General features: G+C 47.2%; 1 pseudogene; it reads right to left on the bottom strand.

Annotated features, from left to right (window-relative positions):
• Positions 1-289: 289 nt before the first annotated feature.
• The window catches only part of LOC135965619 (signal-regulatory protein beta-1-like), a 75,362-nt pseudogene continuing 51,126 nt past the window's right edge, over positions 290-24,525 (bottom strand).

Genomic DNA, 24,525 nt, shown 5'->3' with positions numbered 1-24,525 from the left:
CTACCACGAGCAGCAGGGCTGGGAAGACTGCAGGATGCTAGAAGAAATACTGTCCCCATCACAGAGAGAGAAGAGAGCTTCTTTCTCTTTGGGTGTGAGGGGAAGGACTCTTGGACAAAGAGAAAGGAGAATCATTTTTTTTTTTTTCTTAAAAACAGTATAAGGATTCATGTGTATTCAAGAGGCAACAGAGAACTTCAACAAGGCTGGGGAGTTGGAGTGGGCAGGAATCTGGAAGATGGGATAACTCCTGAGAGCCTGGAAAGAGTCTGTGGTTTACGGCCTGTCCAAAGGTGATGGATAGGAGGAGTCCTGGTGTGTTTAGATTGGGCATGTTTCTCACATTTTAGGCAGGTGCCGTGAGTCAGTGCCCAGAGCCCAATCCCATGGCCCCTGCTCAGGTCTCCATTAATGGAGACCCTGCTCTGGGGCATCATGGTCTTGTGAAGGAGCAACGGGAGCCTGTGGGCAGGCAGACGTCCTGGGATTGGAGGTGTTTGGAGCTGAGTCTAGAGAAGGTTCTTGCTGGCTCCTTCTCTCAGGCTGAGCCTCTCAAGAAAGGAAAAAGGCAGCAGAAACTGAGGGTCCCACATGGCAGGGGAGGAAGGAAGGAGCTGTGGGAACACACATCCACATTTAGTCAACTGCTCATCATTCAAGAAATGTTTCCTGAGAGCCTGATATGTCCCTGGTGCTGGTATCCTCTTGGGATGCCTGTTGTGGGTGGACAGGCAGGCCTGAGATAGGACTCTGCCAGCTCAGCCCTCCTCCCAAGTCCTGATGCTCCCTCCGCCCTCCCTTCCACTCAGGCACACAGAGTCAGAGCAAGAGCAGCCCTCAGAGCAACCCATCAGGGTTTTTTCAACATTACTCTACAGTAGGGAGTTCTTTGACCCCCTGGAGTCCCAGCAGTGGCCTGGAAGGGACCACCCACTCAGTTGTCCCTCGCTTAGACCCCTCTGTCCACCTCCTCCATGGGGCTCCTATGGCACTGGGGATACTTTTGAACCCCCTTGAGCATCCCACCTCCTGTAACACCCTTGAGACATCTCACCTCCTGCCCACCTCCTGGGGTTGGGAGCCCCATACAGGGTTCCCTGAGACTCCTGAGTATCCTGAGGGAGCCCTGTCACCTTCTGTAAACTTCACTGACCCTGAAGCTGCATGGCAAGTGAGCTGGGCCCTCCCACTGGCCTTGCCCTTCTGGGCAGCCCTTGGTCAGTCCTCCCTCTCCCACACTTACAGTCAGGCCTTCTGTTTCCAGCAAATGTAGATGGCAGAGACACCAACCACCAGTAGCACCTTGGAGCCCAGGAGGAGAGCTATGAGAAGTGGAGCAGTAGGAGCCAGCGCCAGGCCTGGAAATCAGGGAAGAGGAGGAGCCATGAGAGGAGCCACCTGGGAGCTCATCTCAGGGGCCTGCACTTACCCCATCTGAGGCTACTTGGGCCCATCAGTGCTCTGAGGCTTTTGAACTTGCATCCTGCTCTGGCTTCCCTGACTCCAGCCGAAAGCAAAGGCCAGGGAAAGTGGATCCTCATTCTCACTCACTCTGTCCCAGGCTGTCAGCTTATCCTCCTGGAGGGAAAAGGTGGAGAGAATGTGTACTCAGGTGTTCATACATACGGCAACTGGATTCCTCACTTGATCCTCACAAGCCTGTGAGGCAGGGATTATTATTCCATTCTGATGGGGAAACTGAGGCCAGAGAGTTTAGGGAGTGCCCGGAGATTAGTGGGATCCAAACCTAGGGGAGCCCATCATTATGTCCCCAAGGGTGACTCCTGGGTCCAAAACAAGTCCAACACCCCAGGGTCATAAGAATGATCAGGAAAGGGTGGGCAGGTGGTATGAGAATGGATTCAGAGTGAGAGAGTTGCATGCTGCCCTTCTTAGCCTCAGGGTTACGGGGATGACTCCATATTCTCATGATCTCAGGGAGCCCTCCAGGGACAAGACCCAATGAAACCTGCTGGCTGGAAAATTCCCTAGTGAGTCAGGGAAAGGGCCTTATGCTTGGGAGGGCCTCAGACATCATCTACCCCACCTCAACTCCAGTGCAGATGTCATCTGAAATCTTTCTGTTGGACACAGAGAGTCAGATCTACAGAAGCACATGGTTGGACTGTTTGCATTTTTTAAGTAAAGGGATTTGGATGTTAAAAGCAACAAATAAAGGTATTAATTATATATATATATATATAAATGGTGCTGGTGGGTCCTTAAGCGAGAAATGGAGACCTCAGCAACTGCGACTGCTGGAGTGTTGCAGGCTGACTGTTCTCAGCTGGGTGGCTCTCTGAGGCTTTCTCTCCCTTAAGGAGAGTTGCATTGCCCAAGTTTACTTCTTCTAGAGGGCAGCACACATGAGAGATAGACTGTATTGGGAATATGAAGGGCCAGCCCCTCCCCTCAATTTAAAACAACTCTACAGGACCCTCCAGCCTTTGGCCTCTCTGCAGGAGCAGCTCCGTGTTTGTCCTGCCTGCACTGTGGCTCAGCACCTCCCTCCTCCTACATTCCTGCCTCCTCATTCCCTGAGGCATGTTGACCCCGACAGCACTCTAGGATGCTTCCTGCATTCCTTTATCCATCCCCAGTTGGCCTCCCAGAGAAACTGACCTTGGGAAGTGGTTTGGAAAGCAGACTGTAAAATATAACTGTGTGTGCAATTTGATTACTCATCAGCTGGTAATGAGGACCCCAAGGCTGGTGGTGAGTGGAGCTGGACAAGCCCTGACTTGCTGTTGTGTTGCAATTGATAACATTTTCACTGGCAGTAAACTGGGATAGTGTAACCATAGGAAGGAAATTCCTTGCCATCAGTCTTTTGAAAACAGATTGGGAGATGGTAGTTATAAGAACTAAGGTGTCAGCTGTTGCTGGGCATCAATCCTTGTGAGAAAGACAATGAGAAGATAAGAGTGATTCATCATCAGTTAAGGTTCAGTGCTGAAGCCAGAGGACTTCTTGGCAGCACTGTAGATTCTTATTTTTTGGAGCCACAGGGCAGAAGGAATAGAGGATCGGGTCCTGGGCATCATAGAAGAGTAGCAGAATCACAGAAGAGGATGAATCTCAGTTTCAATGGCTGCTATGCTGGGGTAGGGCCCTGATGGGGAAGTTGTGGGACCCTGAGATGTGGGAGGAGACATTTGGGTCAAAGCACTCAAAGATTGTCAGTTAACTTCGGAGTTGCTGGGGACAGTTGCAGTAGCACAGCTACTTGTCTCTATAAATATCCTCCCCAAGCCAAAAGAAGAAACAAAAAAGGAAAAGTAAACTCTACACAATCCAGGCTGTAAATATTACTTGAAGAGAGAAGGCCAAACTGCAAAGTGACTGTGAGTCAAAAGGGAACACTCACGTAACCCTAGTGCACAGTCTCTCACTAGGCTCCCACGCCACTGATGCAGCACATCACAGAAGGCATCAGGCAGTTTGCCCGCCAGCCTAGACAACCTAAAATGCATTTCCAGACTCACTATATGAGCCAGGATGCTATGTCAGACACACTGAAAGCACCCAAAAATGGCAGCCCTGGTCTGAGCGCCAGTGGGTGGATCAAAGTCTAAGAAAAGATTCAACCTTGTCCAGATGGTACAGAATCATCTCATCCTGTGCCTCCTTAAGAAGTACAAATGTGAACCCAAGAAATATCATGAGGAGCAGGCATAGGAGAACTTCCAAGGTGGAAGAGCAAGGTTAAGAACCTAAGGACTGAGGAACAGCCCAGCAGTCAGACACCAGGGACTCTACCCCCAGATACCAGCCCCCAGCCACAGAAAGTCATGAAGGCAGGACATAGAAAAGAGGAAGTCTCAAGTCAATAAATATAAACCCCACTTCAAGAAACTACAAAAAGTAGGGCAAAGTAAACCCAAAGCACACAGGTGATAGTAATTAAAAAAAAAAAAGAAAGAGAAGAGAGCAGATAATCAATGAAACTGAAAAAACGGAAAACACAAAAACAATACAAAAACCCACTGAAACAGAGTTGATCTTTTGAATACACCAATAAAATGGGAAAAAACTCTAGCATGACTGATGAAAAAGAAAAGAGAAATGGCACATTTTCAGTATCAGGATGAGATGTGGGATACCATTGCAGACCCTGCAGACACCAAAAGGGTTATAAGAGGATATTGTGAACAACTCTACACACATAAATGTGACAACTTAGGTAAAATGGACCACAAATTATTCAAAACACAACTTACCAGGACTCACTCAATAGAAAATGAAAAATGTGAATACCCCTAAGTTATTAACGACATTGTATCTATGATTATAAAATATCCAAAAATATTCCCGAGGCCCAGATCTTTCATAGGAAAACGCAAACATTTAAAGGGAAATTAAAACCAAATTTAATACACAGGGAAACGGATCTAAAAAATTTTGGTAAAATTTGAATGCATGCTCCATTTTAGATAACATGAGGAAATTATTTTAATAACTTTATGAAACAGTAATTTAAATGCTTAAAATTTAATTAGACAATGACATTGGTTTTGTGAAAAATATCCTTGATCACATGATCACTCAATGTGCAACTGCAGGTGCATGCGTGAGCAAATTTTCAGCGGACGTGACTGCACCTTCCGCACATCTCTGATGACTGGGGACATTGGCAGGTGCATGTGTGAGCAAGTTTTCAGCGGATGTGACTATGCACCTTCCACACACCTCTGATGATTGGGGACGTTTTTTCTCCTCTATGTCCTGTCTTTACTCTTCCAGCAGGCAGGGACATGAACAAATCAGTGACTCAGCACTGACCCAGGAGATGATGCACACATCACAGGGTGTTTTGGAAGGAACCTGAGTCCTTATTCTTATTTTCTGGAGCCTCAGGGCAGAACGAATAGAAAATTGGGCCCCGGCCATCATTGGAAGAGTAGTAGAATCACAAAGGAGGATGAATCTCAGCTTCAATGGCTTCTTTGCTGGGGTTGGGCCCTGATGGGCAAGTTGTGGGACCCTGAGAAGTGGGAAGAGATATTTGGGTCAAAGCACTCAAAGATTGTCATTCGACTAGAGGAGAGGGTCCCCCTCCTGGTATTATATGAGAGGGAAATAAGACATTTTTTGGTTATAGAGAGGGTAAACATTGGCTAAATTTGGGTCCTTGGGACAAAGCCCAGCAGAAGGTGAGAATTTCTCTAATTAGCACAAATTCATATTATAGCTTGGTAGTGAGCCTGTCCTCAGGGACTAGATTTACCATCATTAGTTTGGACCAATAACCTGATGTAATGGCCAGAAGTCTTCAACATCATCCCTCATTACTTCCTGAGTCCTGGTTTCCCCTTTGGTAAAACTCCAAAGTCACTGGGTGTTTGAAGCAGGAAAGGAGATCAGAGATGAACAGGAATTTGCACATGGTCCATGCACAGAGTGACTGGGATTATTGTTGGTCAAATATCACTATCGGAACACAGAAGAGGCCTGTGCTGTGACCAGGTCACCTGGGGGCCTGTTCCAGGTTTCAGCTTCACTTGTCTTTCTGAAATTTATACAGCAGATGCCGGAGACTGCTGGGTGAGGTCATAGATGCAGATGGAAAAGTTTAGAATAGAACAGAGACAAGGTAGAGGTTAGAAAGTGTAAAGGGGAAGGTGGGGCACTGATGAGACATGCAGAAGAAGGTGAAACACAGGACTTCATAGACATATGCATCGCCTCCGTCTCTCCTTTTTCCTTTAATGTATATTTACGCCGAAAGATTGATTAAGTTGTGCGTCAAACTCTTGATGCACAGTTTCTCCTTGTAGATGGGTCTTAAGGGTGTTTGCAAATTGCCAATTGCTACCTTGAACCTTCTAAGTAGTGGTGACCTATGGAGTGTAGGATTTGGGGGCATGAAGCTAACCTTAAAATTTTACTTCATATTTATAGACTTCTAGCTTATTTTATGACAAGCATGAATATTGCCTTTAACATTAAAGAAAAAGACAAAATTTAAAAATGGGAAGTAACCACACCATGGGTGACATCTGAGTCCTGCTCCTTCTGGTGTGCTGAGATCTCCAGGGTATGGCTTTTGCTGACCGCTGGCTGTCCATCATGCTCCACCTGGCAGGTGAGCACCACATTGTCCCTGTGGGCACAGGTGTTCACCAGGAGCCAGCTCATCCAGTTGTAGGTACCATCCTTGTTCTCTGTGAGGGTCGAAGCTGTTTCTGTCTGAGACACATTTCCATTCTCCAACCAGGTCAGCAGGAGTCTCTGGGGGTAGAAGTTGCTCACCTGGCAGGTGATGTTCACCTGGTTCTCTGACCTCATGGGCTGTTGAGTAACCTCCGAGGTGGGTGGAACTGAAACAGCACAGGGCAGAAGCTGTGACCCTGTGGCACAGACAGATCACAGGGAGGGCTCCATAATGTAGCTCCCACCACCACGATAAGGGCATCACCAGGACAGTGCTAGGCAGGCAGCACGTGCTCAGACAATGAGGGCGCTCTTTGCATATGAGTGAAATTACTAAGCACAGTGCCTAGCACACAGCAGGTGCTGAAGGACTGGTAGCTCCTACTAGGCTAAGAATGAGTGAAATCTACAAGCACCACCCCTGGCATACAGTAGGAAGGTAAGAACTGTAGCAAAATCAGTGAAATCACCAAGCACATAGGGATTTGGCTCCTAGTAGCTGCTCACTAATTGTAGTTGCTCTTGGTGAAATAAATGAAACTCTCTAGCTACAGAGCTTGGCACACAGTTGGTGGTCCCCTGACAGCTGCCATTTAAATGATAGTAAGTGACCAGTACACCTAGGTGCATGGCAAGTGGGCAGCATCATCCTCTGATTCCAGGCCATTCAAGATCTAGAGCAGTAGCCTGGGGAGTGGGGAGTGGGCTTGGCAGCCAGGTGTGGGCTTGAGGTGGGTGTGAGGTTCCTCTACCTCGGATGGCCTCAGACAGGTTGGTAGTCCCACAAAGAAAGTCCCTCTACAAGGTGACCTGGGCTATCTCACAGATGACTTGAGAGGGAACATCAATGGGGATCAGCACCACCCTGGCTATGCTGTGGGTGCTGTAGGGCACGCTGTGTCCTGCAGCATCCAAGTTGGTCTGGAAGTCTGAGAGCTCATTCCCATTTTTGAAGCATTTCAGGGTGATGTCTCTGGGGGAGGAGCCGTGGGACTCGCAGGTGAAGCTCACTGTGTGCTCAGGTGTGGCCCTCGCTGTGGGGCCGGATACCATGGGGGCAGAGGGTTTGGTTACAAAAGGAGCATCGATAAATAGGAGACATATCTGAGATGACCATCACTAATGATAAGCGTGTGACACGTTAAGAACCTTCTGAGACGTTCGTTTTTAATCTTTCTAATAATGTCGGGAAGGCAGTCTCCTTTTCTCAATTTACAGATCAGGACACAACAGCTCTGAGAGGTGAGAACCAGCCCATGGTCAGACAGTGAGTAGGGGCAGGTCCCAGAGGGAAGTCCAGGCTGAGTTCAAAGTCCTCTCCACACAGGGTGACTTCCACCAGTCTGGGCATAGGAACAAAATTACTGACTGGTCTCCCTCCTTGTTAATAACTAGTCCTAGCTGGCCTCCACCGGAGAGCTCACCAACCTCAGAGAGGGCGTTTATAGAAGCCAATACAGGGATCAATGGCAAAGTGGCACCACCGTGAGAGCTGCAGCCAGGCTGCTCCGCCCAGGAGAAGGGTGGCCTGGCACACCCAGCTCCTCATCTGCAAAACAGGAGGACGGCATTTCTACTTCCTGGAATGTCGCCAAGATTAAATGGGGTGATGGAAGCAGTTTTGCTCTGGATCAAACACAGAAGATGCTTCTCGAAATTAAAGACAGATCTATCTTTAACCCAGATTTTACAGATACACAGAGGTCTCTCTTTGGGTGTTATACAAATATGAATCCTTCCATATTTTTATTCTTTTCACAAATATTTCATTCTGTCACATAAAAGGCATTAATTAAGGATAAAGCTTTAACGTAGAGCCCAGAGTTTGTAAGAGCATTGGAATGACACCTGCTAAAGGTCAAGCCACAGTATGTTGCCGTAGACCTGGATAACAATTGAAGCCAGGGTCCGTGGGATTTTGATCTCTCTCACCTGGAGTACTTTAATTAAATAACCAATGAGAACAGTTTGTAGTTTAGGATTTTTGACCAGCTAATGAACTGTTTCCAAAAACAACCTTTTGTGAAAATCCCCTATAAAAAGCTTTTCCTGCGTTTCCATACGGGACACTATTCAGGGTTTTGCTGACTCAGTGTATTCAAATTGCACCTCTTTATTTTTCCAATAAATGCTCTTTCCTTTGGCCTTCCTAACCATTATTGTTGTTGTTGTTGTTGTTGTTAGTAGCTCTAACCTGCTGCAAGTCCTACATTTGAAAATAGGAAATTTGTTTTTGGAATCTGTATCTTCAGTTAGGTCAGGTTTGGGTCAAAAACAAGGATCACTGAGTACTAAGAAAGCCAAAGCTGATTAATTTTTTCATCATTAATTAATTACAGAAGACAAAGACCCAGGCCACACCAACACGCAGAAACCAATTCTGGGCCCTGAAAGCAAACACACTGGAGAATCAGAACAATGAGGTGGTTTCTCCTTGTAGATGAGTTTTAAGGGTGTCTGCAAATTGCTAATTATTACCTTGAACCTTCTGCCGTCGTCTTAGAAAGCACATATTACACATGTTTGCCTTTGCCAATATTATGTTGCTCCCTAATATGCGTGAAATATTTTGAGAGCACAGTAAGGAGGGTGTCACTTGAAGATGTCAAGTCTTTGAGACACCGGCAGCATGGGTGTCCCTAGAGGGCTGAGAGGCTGTCTTCAGTTCCCATTTATTGAGGGCTTCTTGGCCGCCTGACGCTGGCTGCTCTCTCTGTACCTCTCAGCACTTTAATCCTCCCTCCATTTCTTAGAGGGGGTCCTCATGTGAGCCCTTGTGTAGGGCGAGACTCTGAGAGGATTCTTGGTGGCCAAGGCCTAGAAGTAGATAGAAACCCCATCCTGGGAAGATGAGTGAGGGTAAATGCAAGTGCATAGCCTGGCATGTATTAGGTGCTTAATAAATAACCCCTGTGACTGTAATCATGAGGTTTGGTCATTACTGCTTCTGGAGCTGCATAGCTGTTCTTCAGGCAACAGAACAATGAGGAGCAGAAACACCAAGGAAAGGCTCAAACCTACTCACTGCAGCTGCCAGAAAAACCCAAATGATAAAAGGAGCAGCAACCACCATGTTTAGTGAACTGGCTTTCAAGTAAGATCACAGGTGAAGCTGGAAGCATTTTGGAAGAAGGAGGGAAAAGATACCTCAGTGACATCTGGGAGTGCTGAGGGAGGGAGGCTTCCGGGGCCGAGGAGTAAGGATTTGCTGGGCCTCCAGCACCTGCTTAGATACAAACGTTTTCAAGACAGAAGGTTCCCCAGCACTGAGGCTGCATCTGAGCAAGGCTTTGTCCCAGTCTCCTATCTTGGGCCCTGAGGCCAGTAGCACGGGAGGGGTCCTGTCCAGGCTTCTGGGGCCTCCGTGAATGTTCCCAGCATGTCTGTTTTGAAGCACCCACGGCCCAAAAAGCTGTTCTCAAAGCCCCAAAGCCTGGGGCACCGCTTTTGCTAGGGGGCTGTGTGTGAGAATCTTCTGGAGCCATTCAGAACTTTAGATGCCAGGCCCACGTTAGACCAATTAAACTGGCATTTTTAGGAGGATCCTGGGTCCAGCTTTGTTAATTTTTTTTTGAGAGTTTTCTCAGAGATTGTAATGAGCAGCCAAGGTTGAAAGCCACTGGACCCCAACCCAAACCCCATTTATACTTGGGGCCTAGTGATGCCCTGACCTGTCTGAGGTCACACAGCTTCACCCTAACAAGCTCACATTTACTGAGCATTTACTGTGTGCTTGTTGATGCCCTAAGCATTTTACACGATTTCACTCCTTCAGACTCTGCCCAGTCTGTGAGGTCAGCGTTACCATCAACAGGTGAGGACATCAAGGCCTATGGTGGCAAAGTGCCTTGTCCCAGGTGGCAGAGCCAGGAAGAGTCAGAGCCGGGAAGAGGCCCAGGCAGCTGGGATACCGCCCGTGCTCTCCTAACCATCGTTCTGCAGAAGCTCAGTAATAACCTGAACACCACCACCACGGGGGCTCGGTGCACATCCTCTGCAATCCTCACAGAACCCGGAACGGGGCCATGATAATCAGCATCGCACCGATGGGGAACCCAAGGACTCAAGGGAAGGCAAGACTGGCTCAAGATCACATGATCTTGAAATAACACCTCACTTTGGGGGTGCCTACAGTGTGCTAGGTGATTTACAGAGAGAACCTTAACCTTACCACTTTCCTAAAGGAGTCCATGATTGTCTCCATTCTACAGATGAGGAAACTGAGGCTGAACAAAATGAAGGCACTGTCTCCTCATCCTCCATGTGTCCCAGTGGGCATTTCCTGTGTCCCCCTAAGCACTTATGTCCATTAACAGAACAAGTGTTTTAACTTCTTCAGCCCCAACACTGACTGCCACCTCAATTGTCCCTTTGAGATTCTAGACGTCATGCAATGTTAGGGAGAAGCCTCCCTCCTGGGTGCCCAGGCCTGCTTACCCTGCAGCCATAAACAAAAGACAGTGGGCTCCTGACAGCTGGAGGGAAGAACCTAAACTCTTGCTCACATGGTCCCCAAACACTCTCTAGGAAATGCCTCATCTCCTCATCCTTAGTCCTCAGCGCCATGAGCGGGCAGATATATGCTCTGCTGGGCCGCAGGAGGCTTGACTCTGCTCAATGGATGCTGCTGAGTGAAGGAGAAACAGCACAATACGGGGGGAGAATCCTAAATGCTTCATGTGTGCTGAGACCTGTGCTTTAGGAACCGGCTTGGCATATCATGAGACACCTGCAGGACCTTTCTGATGGGAGTGTAAAGCCAGCCCCTCGACCCTACAGGGTTATTGTTTTGTTTTTAACACTTTGTGCTGTAGAATTGAACAATGCAAGAGTTTAGAAAGAGAAGGTTGGAGCATTTCTCCACACTTGAAAAACCACAGCTGAGTGTTGCAGAGACAAGGGCTGTGAGTCAGACTGAGGGGTTAGAACCTTGGCTCCCTGACCTGTTCAAAAGTCAGTTCTCCTCTCTGATCCTCAGTGTCCTCATCTTTAAAGGAGGTAGCAAATGGCTCCTCCCTCATAGCACTGGTTACAAGGAAACTCTGGCACAGCTGCTGCTTCGTGGCCCCCTTCCCCGCCTCCCTCCTTTCTCATCTAGCTCATCATTTAGGCTGAGAGCATAGCAAAGAGGAGTGAGCACTTTACTAGGAGTTAGCAGATCTGAGTCACATCTGAGCCACCACTGGCTGTGACTGCCTGGGCTGGGGAGGCACCACCTGAGCCACCACTGGCTGTGACTGCCTGGGCTGGGGAGGCACCACCTGGAAACTTCAGTGTCTTTACCAATATTATCTGCACAATCAGGATAAAGTCACCTTCCGTGTCTAAGTTGAAGGGTTATGGGGAGCTGATTTCAGTCATTACTGGGCAATGTACATTTTCATGTACACACATGTACACAAAAGCATCATGTTTTACGCTTTACATATACACATTAAAAAAAAAACTGTTAGTAAAGCTATGTGTCTTCTGGAGGCTCTGTTTTTTGCCTTTCCAAATTTCAGAGGCTGCCCACATTCCTTTCTCACAGTTACATCTTCCCATCACTCTAACCTCTTGCTTGCATCCTCACAAGTCCTTCTCTAAGAATTAATCTCCTTCCTCCTTCTTGTAAGGAACTTTCTTATATATTGTGTCCACCCTGATGCTACAGCCAGATGTTAAAACCACTGTCTTAAAAGTGTTTGAAATGGGGCCGGGCATGATGGCGCATGCCTTTAATCCTAGCACTTTGGGAGGCGAAGGCAGATGGATCACCTGAGGTCAGGAGTTCGAGACCAGCCTGAAAAACATGGAGAAACCCTGTCTCTACAAAATACAAAATTAGCCAGGCGTGGTGGCTTACGCCTGTAATCTCTGATTGCTACATCATCTAGGAGGGAAATTGGGCAATATTCTCAAATATGAAAGCACACTATCCTCTGACCTAAGAATGCCACTTCCAGTGGGTGTCTCCTGCCTGAGCAGCGTAACACATGTACAAGGTCATCCACTGCATGATTATTTTAGTAGCTAAGGTTGGGAATAACTTACATATCCATCAACAGAAGACTGTAAAATAAATTTTGATATTTCCATACATTAGAGTATTTTTCAGCTGTAAAAACTGGAGCAGCTCTCTATGTTCTGATGTGGAATCTCGATATGGAGTGACAGGGCTTAAATTTGGGAGAAGTTTTCCAATCACCAACGAGCTTTAGTGTCTGAATATGAGGTGCATTGTAAACCTTTGGGAAACGAGTGAAAAGAGATATGCTGGTTCTCTGACCTGTGGTTCTGTTTGAGAAGCTTTTATTTAGCACCTATGATGCACCAGGTTCTTCATGGAGACAGCGTCCAACACTGGGGAAGGAAGGAGACTACCTCGATTCACACATGGACTCTGGCTCCAATTCTGTCACTAACTGGCCCTGTGACCATGGACAAGGTCCCTGTCATGTCTTGGCTTCAGTCCCCCATCTGTAAAGGGGGTTGGGTTGGATGGTCTAAAGATCCCTCCTGTGCTGACATTCCAGAATTTCAGGTGTTAGGACGAGGCTCTTGAGCCTCTGGCAGGAAACCCCAAATAAGCATTGTTGCTGCCTTATATGGGGAACCCCTAAGTCACCCACGTGTGGGAACTCTTTCCTGAGGTGAGGGACATTCTGAGATGAAGCAGCTCTGCTCAGAGCCCATGGTGACTGTGTGACTCAGTCCCCGAATCACACAAGGGTTTCCCAAATGGACCCACAGCAAATGCCAAACTTATTGGCATCTCCTCCCACCAGGCCATCAGATTCAGCAGTGAATGTGCCTCCCAGGAATCTTCCCCGTGGGGTGTTTCTGAAGATTAAATAAAGAAAAACATGATTTACACTCTCCATGCCCTGGATGGATTTCTCCTCGTTAGAAGGGAAGAGAATGTAAGCTTGGTGGGGAAGAGCTTTAGGCTTTTTCATTCACTGCTGTTTTCACAGCATCCAGGGCAGAGCCTGGTGCACAGTGGGGTCTCAGTGAGTGCCTGCTGCATAAAGAGGAGACTGGGTCACCCTGAGCGGGGAAGCCTTCTCTGGAAGCAGAAGGCAAGGTCCAGACTGTGCCTGGGGAAATCACTCAATCTGTCAGTTCCCTCCTCTGTGGAACCAAAGGGCTGGGTCAGCTTTGCAAACTCAAGAGCTGTAGAGCCACAGACTGAGGATGCTGTCTTTTCCATCAAATATAAGCCGTGGACCCTCGAGCGACTACCATGACATCTCCAAGCCTCAACTCATGTGATCTGGAGAAGGGGTGACATCAGATCATGAAAATGAGCACCAACCACCACACCTGGTTGTTGCTCCAAGAATGGATAATGTGATTATTGACTTAATGTCACACCAGGGGACGAAGGAGGCCCGCACTGTATTCACCACGCACAGACAGCTCAGTGCCTCCTCCAGACTTCAACTCCACATCAGGGCTCCCTTTCTGGAACTTCACACAGTAGTAGGTACCGGCCTCTGCTGGGGTGATGCTACTGATGCAAATGGAAAAGTCCTTGTTGTTTCTCTTTGTGGGGTCTAAAACAGTTGTTACCGGGGGAAGTGGCCTTCTTTCCAATTGTAGATTAATTCCCGGCCTGGTCCAGCTCCTCTGAACCACCGGATGGGCCCCACAGGGATCAGGGAGGTCACAGTGCAGTTCAGAGTGGCCGACTCTCCAGCTGCAACTGATACGAACTTCTCAGCTGAATCACCTGCAGCTCCTCCTCACCCAACTTCCTGGAAAGGAGCACAAAGCAGTCATTTTTTCATCCTTACATGATCCTGTGTGTTTCCTCAAGTGTTTATTAATGACTTTCATTGACTGGATGCACACTTGGAGCAGGCCTTGAGCTCAGCCCACTACATGTATTTTCTCATTTAACCCTCACAACTGGCCTGTAACATAAGACTGTAATATAAGCGAGGACACTGAGGCACAGAGAGGTTCACTTTCCTTTTCCTTACTGTCTTTTGTTCTTTATGTTTGCTTTCTTTTCTTTTTTCTTATTTCTTTTCTTTTCTTTTTTTTCTTTTTTTTTTTTTTTGGAGACAGGGTCTTGCTCTGTCTGCTGCCCAGGCTGGAGTGCAGTTATGCAATCACAGCTCACTATAGCTTCAACCACCCAGGCTCAAGTGATCCTTTTACCCTGGCCTCCCAAGTAACTGGGTCCACAGGTGCATTCCACCATACCTGGTCAGTTTTTATATTTTTCGTAGTGACACAGTTTTACTCTTTGCCCAGACTGGTCTCTAACTCTTGGGCTCAAGCAATACATCTGTCTTGGCCTTCCAAACTGCTGGGATTACAGATGTGAGCCACCACGCCTGGCCAAGAGGTTCAATTTTAATGTAGAGCTTTGGGTTGAGGACCTGAGTAGAACTATTGAGCCCTCCTTGGAAGTGCCATGTTTTGCCAAATATGGCCTCCACTGTGTGGTTACATGGAGTGTGGCACTTTTTGTATCGCTGGATTGGGTGGGGCCCTGTGACTTCTTTAGACCACTGAGTTTTGGGCGGAAATGTTGGGTATAATTTGTGGGCTGTGTGTTTAACTGCAAGAGCCTCTATGGATCAATTTCTCCCTTCCAGAGACCCACAAGGCTCTGATGGGGCCTGCTCCATTGCCTGGATGTGTGAATGACCGTTGCATGCAGAACTGCCAATACACACTGAATATGTAGCTTCCAGTGGAAATACAACATTGTTTTAAGCCCCTGGTAATTTTTCACCCATAGCACAATCACGTTAGGTAAGTTTCCTAATGCTGATGTGACAAATTACCAAAACTTAGTGTCTTAAAAGAAATGTAACATTTTATAGTTCTGGAGGTTAGAAGTCCAAAATAGTGTTGCTGGGGTACAATCAAGAAGAAATGATGAAAGTCAAACACACAAAGATAGAGAATAAAACAGTGGTGACTAGGGGTGAACATGTGGGAGGTGATGGGGAGATCAAAAGATACAAAATTGCGCTAAGTCTGATGAAGAAGTCCAGAGAATGAATGTGCAATCTGAGGACTCTAGTCAATAATGTTGTATTGAATTCAATATTTTTGCTTAAAGAGCACATTTCAGGTGCTGTTGACATAAAACACATGCAGCATAACTATGGGAGATGATGGATGTGTCCATTTGCTTAACTTTAATAATCATTTAACTACGTATATGTATACGTATATGTATATGTATATGTGTATGTGTATGTGTATGTATATGTATATGAAAACATCATGTTTTACACCTCACATTTTGACAATTTTTAAATCACTTTCAGCAGAGCTATGTGTCTTCTGGAGGCTCTGTTTTTTGCCTTTCCAAATTCTAGAGTTTTCTCACATTCCTTTCTCACAGTTACATCTTCACACCACTCTAACCTCTTGCTTGCATCTTCACATGCAAACATCCTGGAATATAAGGATGTTTCAATGTCCTTATCTAAGAATTACTTTCCTTCCTCCTTCTTGTAAGCACCCTTGTGATGTATTAGCTCCACCCTAATACTAGACCCAGATGTTAAAATCACTGTCTTAAAAATGCTGAGGTAAAGGAAACAACGGACCAAGAGTTAAGGGAATGTAAATGTCTTAACAAAATAAGAACATAAAGAAAGAGAAATTATAGGAAGAAATCAAACAGAAACTTAGGAATTGAAAGTACAACAACTAAAAGTTCACTAGAGGGGTCCCCCAATGGGTATAAGCAGGTGGAAGAATAATCAGAAAACTGGAAGATGGAATAATTGGAATTATTGAGACTGAGGTACGGGTGGAAAACAGAATAAAGTCTAGAGCACAGAATCTAAGGGAGCTGTGAGACATTATCAAATGTATCAACATACACCTTACTAGAGTTCCAGGGAGAAAAAAGAGAAAGAGAGAAAGGAATAGAAGGTTATTTGAAGACACAGTGGACAAAAATCTTCACAAACTTGATAAAATACAGGAATCTACAAATTTAAGGCACAGAAGAAATGCAAGTTGAACTAAAAAATAAACTCAGAGACCCACACTAAGACACATTATAATCCACCTGTTGAAAACTAAAGTCAAAGAGAGAATCCTTAAGGCAGCAAGACAGAAGCGATTCCTTACAAACAAGAGACCCTCAATAAGATTTTCAGCTGAGCTCTTATACAAAGCACTGAAAGCCAGAAGATAGAGCAATTGTAAGTTCAAAATGTTAAAAGAGGAAAAACATGCCAATCATGAATTGTTTACCTGGCAAAGTGTCCTTCAAATACAAGGGAGAAATTAAGGTATTCTCAGATAAACAAAAGCTAACAGAGTTCATGACCACTAAACCTTGCCTACAAGAAATGCTAAAGGGAGTGCTTCAGGTGGAAATGAAAGGATGCTACATGGCAACTCAAAGTTGTATGAAGAAATACAGATGTCCAGTTATGTGTACATTTTTTAAAAATCATGCATCGATATCCCACAAACAAGCTGTGAGCACCCTGCCCAGGTGACCAGGTAACCAGTATTTTAAAGCTGGTCCCTGTCACAATTCCTCTTTTTGTCCTCCCCTACTGTGACCTAGTGACATTAAAACACTTTAGTAAAACCCATCATAGTTTTTATGTGTGTCCTCAGCCTTGACTGCCAGTAAAGGCACTTGCCCAGGAATCCCATCTCTCTTGCCTACTCAGCTGCTTGATTGAGCCTGCTCCTTGGGAGCTCCTCCCACATGGCTTCTTGCATGGCCTGCCCTACTTCCATCTCTAGGAACTGTGAGTATGCCTCTTCATATGAACTTTTCATGGCCATGTTAGAGTCATCCTCTAAGATTCAACCAGCAGGAATCACTCTAACATTTTCAATAGCAATGGCAATGAGGATGGGATCATTCTAAACTCAGGTGGAAAGTTCCTAGGGAATGCCTTTGACTCATCATGACTTACTGATTTGCTACTCTGACTGGCTCCACAATTTGAGAAGGCTTTTTACCCTGATGACTTTCTTGTACTATGCTATGTACAGCTTTGTGTTGTCTTTGGAGTGCTGCCATGGCTCTCCATCCTGAAGCGAGGATCCTGTTCCAATATCAATAATGACATCCACCTTTCTTCAGGAGCACAAGTAGATATAACATTGGTAACACCTCTTCAAAGAAAATTCATGTGATATGCATATTAATGTCACATAATCCAGCATCTGTAATTTTTTTTGGGATGCCTGTGGCAACATATTCTTAATTTACAAATTTTACTTACAAATTAAAATCAACAGGCACTCCTGTTAGTGTCTTTAAATGAATTAACAAACAAAGATATCTCTTCTCTGTAGAGACTTTGGCGATGTCTTTCATGCCTCTCGGAGTCTCTAGACCAGATTCAAGGATAATACTCTCCTGTTGCAATCACTAATCATAAATTGCCCCACAGGCCAGGCTCTGCTCATCTGAAATGACACCCATTGGAATTTAAACTTCCACTACAACACAAAATTAAAATCACTGCCAGGTACAGTTGCACACCTTTCTGTTGACAGTTGGCATTATTACTACTTGGTTTATTGATGCAACAATCCTCAACCAAATACTAGCAAACTGAATTGAGCATCATATTAGAAGAATTATATAGCATGAGCAAGCGATATTTATTTCTGGAATACAAGAATGTTTCCATGCACAAATGACAAACAATGTAATATATAATATTTATAGAAGAAAGAGAAGAAACACATGATTAACTCATTTGATACAGAAGACCATTTGACAAATTTGGAGATCTTTTTATGACAAAAACCATCAATGAAAGGAACATATGAAACTTCTATAAAATAATAAAAGCCATATACACATACTTTATTTTCACTTATCACTGTCTAATATACTATTTTGTTTGCCTATTTATCATGTGTATCGGTTACTATCATTCTCCCTGGTGGAGACAAGCAAAAAAAGGGCACGTACTTTTTCTCTTTTATTCAACAATGTTCTTTGTTAAGTCCTAGCACATAGTAGGTATTCATTAAATATGTGTGTAATCTGTGGATTGCTCAGTGGAACACTTTCCGAGGAGACTAAATATTGTACTTTAAGTGAATTGCTTTCATGAAATTTGCCAGAAAATGTGTTCCCCATGTGGGTGAATTGGTGAAAACAAAAATCAACTTGTGTACATGCAGAAATCAGAAGAGTCAAGGAGAAGAAAACCACCTAAATGTGAGGTGCATTCTGAACCTTTGTGAAATTAATGAAAAAAGGAATGCTGGCTCTCTGACCCAAGGCTCTCCCAGAAGCCACAGGGGCCGGCTGGGATGGCGGCTGGGAGCCCGATCGCGGGGGGGTGCCTCACCCGCTGCTGGGAACCGGATCTGGATATCTGGAAGAGTATCACAAGGGGTGGTACAGTGTCTGTGATACTGAGGATAATATCAATCTCTCTGCCTTGGATTATTGTGAAGGATGAATCAGGGTGGATGTACACCCTGTGCCACTTTTCGAGTAATATCAGCCTGTCCCCTCCGTGGATATTAGGAACAATATCCCAGACTGGGTGGACGTCTCCTGCTGTACAGAGTGTAATATCATCCTCTCCCTCCCAGAATAGTAATTACAATATCACTGGGCGGGATCACACAGCCTGCGATTTATTATCATCCTCTCCCCCTCTGTATACTAGGAACAATATCTCAGAAGAGCTGTACCCTCTCTGCCATATTGGGACTAATAGCATAGACTTCTTGCGGGAATATTAGGAGCAATATTCCCGGGTAACTGTCCATTCATTGCTATGTTTGGAGTCATGTCATAGTCTACCCCCGTTTATATTAGGATCAGTGTCACGTGGTGAGTGTACACCTACTGCGATATTAAAAGTAAAATCATGCTTTCCGTCCCTGGATATTAGGAACAGCATCACAGGTAGGTTTACACTCCCTGTGGAATTAGGAATAATAATATGATTATTAAACATCAATGATCGATTTTAATAGTTATCAATGATACTAATAATTCACAGGATACCATCATTAAGTACGGATAATGATTTTATAAACATGATTATGCATGCTTTCAATTAATTATTAATATTAATGTCATCAAATAATATTATTAGTTCCTAATACTAATTATTATTTGATTACCAGCATCACTTGGTAGTGATTTAAGTCACATTAATTGCTAATATCATAATTTAATTATTAATAGTGATATTACTAATAATTATTATTACAAATTGATAACATTTTAAACCAGTATTAATTTTTACTCTCTTTATTGTGATCATTAATATAATAATAATTGTTAATATTAATATAATTATTAATATTAATAATCAATAGACGTGTTCCTGATATCCACCAGGGAGAGGATGATGTTAATTTATATATCACAAAGGGTGTACACTCCCCGTGATAGTGTTTCGAATTTCTGCTTGGAGAGGAGGATATGACAATCAATATCACTGGGAGTAGAAACAACCCTGGGACACTGTTCTTAATATTGAGGGAGGAAGAGGCTGATTTGACTCCTAATACAGAAGGGTTACACCCTCTGAAGGTGTGCACACTGGGGGTATACATTCGTCTGAGAAGGAGTTGATAATTTTCAGATGGGGAGATGGTATTACTCACAATACAAGAAAAGGCTGTGAGTTCACATGGCTCCCAGACGCCAGGGGGGCGGGCCGGGGGTGGCGGCTGGTGGCCCGATCGCAGGGGGTGCCTCGCCCCCCCGGCCATGGGGCTCCCAGACGCCAGGGGGGGCGGGCCGGGGGTGGCGGTTCGACTGGTTTGAGCCGGTCTAATCCGGTTTGATCTGGTTCCATCCGGTTTGAGCCGCTCTGATCCGGTTCCATCCGGTCTGATCCGGTTCGAACCGGTTTGAGCCGGTTGGATCCAGTGTGATCCGGTTTGAACCGGTTTGATCCGGTCTGATCCGGTGTGAGACGGTCTGATCCGGTTCCATCCGGTCTGAATTGGTGTGAGCTGGTCTGATCCGGTTCCATCCGGTTTGATCCGGTTTGAACAGGTTTGAACCGGTTTGATCGGGTTCCATGCGGTCTGAACCGGTGTGAGCCGGTCTGATCCGGTTCCATCCAGTTCCATCCGGTTTGATCCGGTTTGAACCGGTTTGATCGGGTTCCATCCGGTCTGAACCGGTGTGAGCCGGTCTCATCCGGTTTGATCCGGTTTCAGCAGGTCTGATCCGGTTTCATCCGGTTTGAGCTGGTCTGATCCGGTTTGATCCGGTTCCATCCGGTTTGAGCTGGTCTGATCCGGTTTCAGCCGGTTTGATCCGGTCTCATCCGGTTTGATCCGGTTTGAACCGGTTTGAGCAGGTCTGATCCGGTTTGATCCGCTTCCATCCGGGTTGAGCTGGTCTGATCCGGTTTGAGCCGGTTTGAGCCGGTCTGATCCGGTTTGATCCGGTTCCATCCGGTTTGATCCGGTTTGAGCAGGTCTGACCCAGTGATCCGGTTTGAACCGCTTTGAACCGGTTTGATCCGGCCTGCTCCGGTTCCATCTGGTCTGATCCGGTCTGATCCGGTCTGAACTGGTGTGATCCAGTCTCATCCGGTTTGATCTGGTCCCATCCGGCTTGATCCGGTCTGATTCGGTTCCGTCCGGTTCGAACCAGTCCGATCCGGTTCGAACCGGTTTGATCCAGTTCGAATCTGTTTGAGCCGGACTGATCCGGTTTTATCCGGTTCGATCTGGTTTTATCCGGTCTGAACCGGTTTGAGCTGGTCTGATCCGGTTTCAGCTGGTTTGATCCGGTCTGATCCGGTTTGAACCGTTTTGAACCGATTTGATCCGGTCTGCTCCGGTTCCATCTGGTCTGATCCGGTCTGATCCGGTCTGAACCGGTGTGATCCGGTCTCATCCGGTTTGATCCCGTCTTATCCGGTTTTATCCGGTCTCATCCGGTGTGATCCGGTCTGATCCGGTTCCATCCGCTTTGATCCGGTTTCAACAGGTTTGAGCAGGTCTGATTCGGTTTGATCTGCTTCCATCCGGTTTGAGCTGGTCTGCTCCGGTTTCAGCCGGTTTGAACCGGTTTGAGCCGGTCTGCTCCGTTTCCATCTGGTCTGATCCGGTCTGGACTGGTGTGATCAGGTCTCATCCGGTTTGATCCCATCTAATCCGGTTTTATCCGGTCTCATCCGGTTTGATCCGGTCTGATCCGGTTCCATCCGCTTTGATCCAGTTTGAACCGGTTTGATCCGGTTCTATCCGGTCTGAACCGGTTTGAACCGGTTTGATCCGGTTCGATCCGGTCTGAACCGGTTTGATCCGGTTCTATGCGGTCTGAACCGGTTTGAGCCGGTCTGATCCGGTTCCATCCGGTCTGAACCGGTTAGAGCCGCTCTGATCCGGTTTGAAACGGTTTGAACCGGTTTGATCCGGTTCCATCCGGTTTGAGCCAGTCTGATCCGGTTTGATCCGGTTCCATCCTGTTTGAGCTGGTCTGATCCGGTTTCAGCCGGTTTGATCCGTCTGATCCGGTTTGATCCGGTTTGAACCGGTTTGAAAAGGTCTGCTCTGGTTCCATCTGGTCTGATCCGGTCTGATCCGTTTCCATCCGGTTTGAGCTGGTCTGATCCGGTTTCAGCCGGTTTGATCCGGTCTGATCCGGTTTGATCCGGTTTCAACCGTTGTGAACCGGTGTGCTCTGGTTCCATCTGGTCTGATCCGGTTTCAACCTGCTTGAGCCGGTCTGATCCGGTCTGATCCGGTTCGAACCGGTTTGAGCCTGTTTGATCCGTTCTGATCCGGTTTGTTTCGGTTTGAACCGGTTTGAGCCGGTCTGATCCGGTTTCATCCGGTTCTATCCGGTTTGAGTCGCTCTGATCCGGTTCCATCTGGTCTCATCCGGTTCGAACCGCTTTGAGCCGGCTTGATCCAGTTTGAACCGGTTTGATCCGGTCTGATCCGGTGTGAGCCGGTCTGATCCGGTTCCATCCGGTCTGAACCGTTTTGAGCCGGTCTGATCCGGTTTCATCCGGTTCCATCCGGTTTGATCCTCATCTGCTTCCATCCGGTTTGAGATGGTGTGATCCGGTTTGAGCCGGTCTGATCCGGTTTGATCCGGTTCCATCCGGTTTGAGCTGGTCTGATCTGGTATGAGCCGGTTTGAGCCGGTCCCATCCGGTTTGATCCGGTGTGAGCCGGTCTGATCCGGTTCCATCCGGTCTGAACCGGTTAGAGCCGCTCTGGTCCGGTTTGATCCGGTCTGATCCGGTTCGATCCGGTTTGAACGGGTTTAAACCGGTTTAAACCGGTTTGAGCTGCTCTGATCCGGTCCGATCCGGTTCCATCCGGTCTGATCCGGTTCGAACCGGTTTGAGCCTGTTTGATCCGGTCTGATCCGGTTTGATCCGGTGTGAGCCGGTCTGATCCGGTTCCATCCGGTCTGAATCGGTGGGAGCCAATCTCATCCGGTTTGATCCGTTCCCATCCGGTTTGATCCGATCTGATTCGGTTCCGTCCGGTTCGAACCGCTCTGATCCGGTTCGAACCGGTTTGATCCGGCACGAACCTGCTTGAGCCGGTCTGATCCGGTTTGATCCGGTTCGATCCGGTTTGAGCCGGTCTGATCTGGTTCCATCCGGTTGGAACCGGTTTGATCTGGTCTGATCCGGTGTGAGCCGGTCTGATTCGGTTCCATCCGGTCTGAACCGGTGTGAGCCGGTCTTATCCGGTTTGATACGGTTTCAACCGGTTTAAACCGGTTTGAGCCGCTCTGATCCGGTCCTATCCGGTTCCATCCGGTCTGATCCGGTTCGAACCGTTTAGAGCCTGTTTGATCCGGTCTGATCCGGTTTGTTCCGGTTTGAACCGGTTGGAGCCGGTCTGATCCGGTTTGATCCGGTCTGAACCGGTTAGAGCCGCTCTGATCCGGTTTGATCCGGTTCCATCCGGTTTGAGCTGGTCTGATCCGGTTTCAGCCGGTTCGATCCGGTTTGAGCCGGTTTAAACCGGTTTAAACCGGTTTGAGCTGCTCTGATCCGGTCCGATCCGGTTCCATCCGGTCTGATCCGGTTCGAACCGGTTTCAGCCTGTTTGATCCGGTCTGATCCGCCTTGATCCGGTTTGAACGGGATTGATCCGGTTCTATCCGATCCGAACCGGTTTGATCCGGTTCTATCCGGTTTGAGCTGGTCTGATTCGGTTTCAGCCGGTTTGATCCGTCTGATCCGGTTTGATCGGGTTTGAACCGGTTTGAACCGGTCTGCTCTGGTTCCATCTGGTCTGATCCGGTCTGATCCGGTTCCATCCGGCTTTAGCTGGTCTGATCCGGTTTCAGCCGGTTTGATCCGGTTTGAACCCGTTTTAATCGGTTTGATCCGGTTCCATCCGGTTTGAGCCAGTCTGATCCGGTTTGATCCGGTTCCATCCGGTTTGAGCTGGTCTGATCCGGTTTCAGACGGTTCGATCCGTCTGATCCAGTTTCATCCGGTTCTATCCGGTCTGAACCGGTTCGATCCGGTTTGAGCCGGTTTAAACCGGTTTAAACCGGTTTGAGCTGCTCTGATCCGGTCCGATCCGGTTCCATCCGGTCTGATCCGGTTCGAACCGTGTTGAGCCGGTTTGATCCAGTTTGAACCGGTCTGATCCGGTGTGAGCCGGTCTGATCCGGTCTGAACTGGTGTGATCCGGTCTCATCCGGTTTGATCCGGTCCCATCCGGTTTGATCCGGTGTGCGCCGGTCTGATCCGGTTCCATCCGGTCTGAACCGGTTAGAGCCGGTCTGATCCGGTTTGATCCGGTTCCATACGGTTTGAGCTGGTCTGATCCGGTTTCAGACGGTTCGATCCGTCTGATCCGGTTTCATCCGGTTCTATCCGGTTTGAGTCGCACTGATCCGGTTCCATCTGGTCCGATCCGGTTCGAACTGGTTTGAGCCGGTTTGATCCAGTTTGATCCGGTTTGAACCGGTTTGATCCGGTCTGATCCGGTGTGAGCCGGTCTGATCTGGTTCCATCCGGTTGGAACCGGTTTGATCTGGTCTGATCCGGTGTGAGCCGGTCTGATCCGGTTCCATCCGGTCTGAACCGGTGTGAGCCGGTCTTATCCGGTTTGATCCGGTTTCAACCGGTTTAAACCGGTTTGAGCCGCTCTGATCCGGTCCTATCCGGTTCCATCCGGTCTGATCCGGTTCGAACCGGTTAGAGCCTGTTTGATCCGGTCTGATCCGGTTTGTTCCGGTTTGAACCGGTTGGAGCCGGTCTGATCCGGTTTGATCAGGTCTGAACCGGTTAGAGCCGCTCTGATCCGGTTTGATCCGGTTCCATCCGGTTTGAGCTGGTCTGATCCGGTTTCAGCCGATTCGATCCGGTTTGAGCCGGTTTAAACCGGTTTAAACCGGTTTGAGCTGCTCTGACCGGTCCGATCCGGTTCCATCCGGTCTGATCCGGTTCGAAC

The sequence above is a fragment of the Macaca fascicularis genome, chromosome 10 (assembly GCF_037993035.2).
Source record: "Macaca fascicularis isolate 582-1 chromosome 10, T2T-MFA8v1.1".
Lineage (NCBI taxonomy): Eukaryota > Metazoa > Chordata > Mammalia > Primates > Cercopithecidae > Macaca > Macaca fascicularis.
This window is presented reverse-complemented; position numbering and strand designations above follow the sequence as displayed.